The sequence below is a fragment of the Carettochelys insculpta genome, chromosome 2 (genome assembly GCF_033958435.1).
Source record: "Carettochelys insculpta isolate YL-2023 chromosome 2, ASM3395843v1, whole genome shotgun sequence".
Taxonomy (NCBI): Eukaryota; Metazoa; Chordata; order Testudines; family Carettochelyidae; genus Carettochelys; species Carettochelys insculpta.
In genome coordinates, this window is record NC_134138.1 from 42,796,298 (window position 1) to 42,801,297 (window position 5,000).

General features: G+C 63.9%; 1 non-coding gene across 1 annotated transcript; it reads left to right on the forward strand.

Annotated features, from left to right (window-relative positions):
* The first annotated feature begins 4,331 nt into the window (after window positions 1-4,331).
* LOC142009786 (5S ribosomal RNA) lies at window positions 4,332-4,450 on the forward strand. The gene has a single exon (XR_012644564.1). It is a non-coding gene; the product is annotated as a 5S ribosomal RNA (ribosomal RNA).
* Window positions 4,451-5,000: the final 550 nt, after the last annotated feature.

The following is a 5,000-nucleotide window of genomic DNA, read 5'->3' on the forward strand; positions in this document are numbered from 1 at the left end:
AAGGCAGCGACCCCGGGCCCTGGAGGGCAGCGGGGGGCCACCGTACCGGGGATCCAGCGAGAGGGTGGTCCGAGGGTCCCACCGCGAGGCGGAGGACCGCAGCGCACCCCTGCTCGCTCTAGCCGCCGTGTGTGTGGTGACCCCGCCGCGCCTCGCGGCGGGCCGGGCTTTCGGACCCCTGGGTGGGCTGACGGTGCCGCTCGGCCTCGCCCGACAGAAGCGGAGATGGACAGCCGGAGGGGGGGTGGCGGCTCGGACCGCCGACCCGCCCCGTCAAGGACGCAGCGCACGAGGGGGGCCGTGGGACGGGCCCGCGCCCGTTGCCCCGACGAGCCCCCGTGGGGGTGGAAGGGGTCCCCCCCCTGCCGGGGAACGTCCCTCCAAGCACGGGTGCGGAAGAGAAGGAGGAGCAGGGGTCCCAGGTCCGCCTGAACACCGGCGGCGATCCCTGCCCGCCGCGGGAAGGGTGCCGGCCCGCGAAGGCCCTCTCCGTCTCGTCCGCGAGCGCCCCATCGATCGGAAGGAGGAGCGGGGCCTCGCTCCCGGCGGCCGTCCCCGCGGACGTGCGCCGAGCCTCCCTCGAGAGCCCCCCTCTCCGGAGGATCGGGCCCGAGACGACACCCCGAACCGCCGCAGACGTCCCCGCAGACGTCCGCCCGGGTCCCTCGTCCGAGTCCCCGGGAAGGGTCCTTCACACGACGGTCGGTCTCTCTCACGTGTACGTCTCTAAAGGCTGGAGCCAGACAAGCCTTCTCTTACTATTCTCCCGGTACCTGTCGTAACCTTATACGTGAAAAGTCCCCCAGCGGCAACAGGCGGGAACGACTCACAAAAGCGGCCGACCGCCTGGAACTCTAGGTCGGCTGCACGGGTCAAATTCAACCCATTCGGACTTCCAGAGCTCAGCCGGCCACCAGGTCAACCTCGCTGAAAGCGCCAGAGGTTGACCTGGTGTCCGGGGACCGAATCGGACACCAGGTCAACCTCCGCTAAAGCGCCGGGGTTGACCTGTTCTCCCTGCAGGACTTAGAAATTTTTTCTCTCCCCGCCCGGAACCGGGTGTTGACCTGTTGTCCCTGCCGGACTTAGAAAATTTTCTCTCCCGCCCTGGGACCGGGGTTGACCTGTTGTCCCTGCCGGACTTAGAAATTTTTTCTCTCCAGCCTGGACCGGGGTTGACCTGTTGTCCCTGCCGGACTTAGAAATTTTTTCTCTCCCGCCCGTACCGGGGTTGACCTGTTGTCCCTGCCGGACTTAGAAATTTTTTCTCTGCCGCCTGGGACCGGGGTTGACCTGTTGTCCCTGCCGGACTTAGAAAATTTTTCTCTCCCGCTCGGACCCGGGGTTGACCTGTTGTCCCTGCCGGACTTGGAAAATTTTTCTCTGCCGCCTGGGACCGGGGGTTGACCTGTTGTCCCTGCCGGACTTAGAAAATTTTTCTCTCCCGCCTGGGACCGGGGTTGACCTGTTGTCCCTGCCGGACTTAGAAAATTTTTCTCTGCCGCCTGGGACCGGGGTTGACCTGTTGTCCCTGCCGGACTTAGAAAATTTTTCTCTCCCGCCTGGGACCGGGGTTGACCTGTTGTCCCTGCCGGACTTAGAAAATTTTTCTCTGCCGCCTGGGACCGGGGTTGACCTGTTGTCCCTGCCGGACTTAGAAAAATTTTTCTCTCCCGCCTGGGACCGGGGTTGACCTGTTGTCCCTGCCGGACTTAGAAAATTTTTCTCTGCCAGCCTGGGACCAGGGGTTGACCTGTTGTCCCTGCCGGACTTAGAAATTTTTTCTCTCTCCCGCCTGGGACCAGGGGTTGACCTGTTGTCCCTGCCGGACTTAGAAATTTTTTCTCTCCCGCCCGGTACCGGGGTTGACCTGTTGTCCCTGCCGGACTTAGAATTTTTTTCTCTGCCGCCTGGGACCGGGGTTGACCTGTTGTCCCTGCCGGACTTAGAAATTTTTTCTCTCCGCTCGGAACCGGGGTTGACCTGTTGTCCCTGCCGGACTTAGAAAATTTTTCTCTGCCGCCTGGGACCGGGGTTGACCTGTTGTCCCTGCCGGACTTGGAGCCCGAGGAGGGGATCGGCCCACCAGGTAAACCTCCGCTGAAAGGCGGCCACGGTTTACCTGGTGCCCGGGGAGCGAATCGGACACCAGGTCAACCTCAGCTGAAGCGGCCGGGGTTGACCTGCTGTCCCTGCCGGACTTGGAAAATTTTTCTCTCCAGCCTGGGACCGGGGTTGACCTGTTGTCCCTGCCGGACTTAGAAATTTTTTCTCTCCCCGCCTGGGACCGGGGTTGACCTGCTGTCCCTGCCGGACTTGGAGCCCGAGGAGGGAATCGGCCACCAGGTCAACCTCCGCTGAAAGCGGGCCACGGTTTACCTGGTGCCCGGGGAGCGAATCGGACACCAGGTCAACCTCTGCTAAAGCGACCGAGGTTGACCTGGTGCCCGGGGAGCGAATCTGACACCAGGTCAACCTCTGCTAAAGCGCCAGAGGTTGACCTGGTGCCCGGGGACCGAATCGGACACCAGGTCAACCTCTGCTAAAGCGGCCGGGGTTGACCTGCTGTCCCTGCCGGACTTAGAAAATTTTTCTCTCCAGCCTGGGACCGGGGTTGACCTGTTGTCCCTGCCGGACTTAGAAAATTTTTCTCTCCCGCCTGGGACCGGGGTTGACCTGTTGTCCCTGCCGGACTTAGAAAATTTTTCTCTCCCGCCTGGGACCGGGGTTGACCTGTTGTCCCTGCCGGACTTAGAAAATTTTTCTCTCCCGCCTGGGACCGGGGTTGACCTGTTGTCCCTGCCGGACTTAGAAAATTTTTCTCTCCCGCCTGGGACCGGGGTTGACCTGTTGTCCCTGCCGGACTTGGAGCCCGAGGAGGGGATCGGCCACCAGGTCAACCTCCGCTGAAAGCGGCCACGGTTTACCTGGTGCCCGGGGAGCGAATCGGACACCAGGTCAACCTCTGCTAAAGCGGCCGGGGTTGACCTGCTGTCCCTGCCGGACTTGGAGCCCGAGGAGGGGATCGGCCACCAGGTCAACCTCCGCTGAAAGCGGCCACGGTTGACCTGGTGCCCGGGGACCGAATCGGACACCAGGTCAACCTCCGCTGAAGCGGCCGGGGTTGACCTGCTGTCCCTGCCGGACTTAGAAAATTTTTCTCTCCCCGCCCGGAACCGGGGTTGACCTGTTGTCCCTGCCGGACTTGGAAAATTTTTCTCTCCCGCTCGGAACCGGGGTTGACCTCTTGTCCCTGAAGGACTTAGAAATTTTTTCTCTCCCCGCCTGGGACCGGGGTTGACCTGCTGTCCCTGCCGGACTTGGAGCCCCAGGAGGGGATCGGCCACCAGGTCAACCTCCGCTGAAAGCGGCCACGGTTTACCTGGTGCCCGGGGACCGAATCGGACACCAGGTCAACCTCTGCTAAAGCGCCCGAGGTTGACCTGGTGCCCGGGGAGCGAATCTGACACCAGGTCAACCTCTGCTAAAGCGGCCGGGGTTGACCTGCTGTCCCTGCCGGACTTGGAGCCCGAGGAGGGGATCGGCCACCAGGTCAACCTCCGCTGAAAGAGGCCACGGTTTACCTGGTGCCCGGGGAGCGAATCGGACACCAGGTCAACCTCTGCTAAAGCGGCCGGGGTTCACCTGCTGTCCCTGCCGGACTTGGAGCCCGAGGAGGGGATCGGCCACCAGGTCAACCTCCGCTGAAAGCGGCCACGGTTTACCTGGTGCCCGGGGAGCGAATCGGACACCAGGTCAACCTCTGCTAAAGCGCCCGAGGTTGACCTGGTGCCCGGGGAGCGAATCTGACACCAGGTCAACCTCTGCTAAGGCGCCCGAGGTTGACCTGGTGCCCGGGGAGCGAATCGGACACCAGGTCAACCTCCGCTAAAGCGCCCGAGGTTGACCTGGTGCCCGGGGAGCGAATCGGACACCAGGTCAACCTCCGCTAAAGCGCCCGAGGTTGACCTGGTGCCCGGGGAGCGAATCGGACACCAGGTCAACCTCTGCTACGGCGGCCGGGGTTGACCTGCTGTCCCTGCCGGACTTGGAAAATTTCTCTCCCCGCCTCGGACCGGGGTTGACCTGCTGTCCCTACCGGACTTAGAACATTTTTCTCTCCCCGCCCCGGCCCGGGGGTTAACCTCGGGGCGCACAGCTTCCCGGGTCTGACGTGCACGTCCTGTCACCTCCCGGGCCCGGCGTCCTCGTCCTCCCTTCCCCTTGGGCCGGCTCGGAGGAAGTTTTCCCTCGGCCCGGCCTCCGGGTTAATTGTTTGGGCCCGGCTGACTGAGGCCAGGCTGCTGACGCTAAAGCCCGGGGAGGCGGGGGCCTACGGCCATACCGGACCGAATGCCCCCGATCTCGTCCGATCTCGGAAGGTAAACCGTCCCGGGCCTGGCTAGTACCTGGATGGGTGACCGCCTGGGAATCCCAGGTGCCGTAGGCAGCTTTTGGCCCCAGCGGGGGTAGAGCGGGGCGTGTGTCTGCCGTGCGGGAGCAGGGAAGCCGTGAGGCCAAGGCGGCGCGACGGTCCTGGGGGGCGCTGAGGCCTTTCCCTCTGCCTGCCTGCGTGTCGGGGGCGGGGGGGCGGGCGAGGAAGCTTAGGCCCTCACCCGGTGCGGTGCGATGGCTTGGGTCGGGTCGGGGAGAGGGAAGAAAGCGTGTGTGGAGCGTTGGTGGGGCAGGTGTGTGTGTGGGAGTGCTGGGTGGGGCAGGCCGTTGAGGCGGTGGCGGTGGTGGTGGTTTTGGTGGGAGTGAGTTGGGGTCAGGTGGGTGTGGGGTCCCCCCCGGGGGGTGGATGGTCTGAGGGTTAAGGCTTGGAACGTGCGTCTTGGGGGACCGTGGGTGGAGGTGGTTGAGAGCGGGGAAGGCCCTGGGTCTCGGTTGTGGACTATTAAGCCCGGTGGAGGGGGACCGTGGGTGGAGGTGGTTGAGAGCGGGGAAGGCCCTGGGTCTCGGTTGTGGACTATTAAGCCCGGTGGAGGGGGACCGTGGGT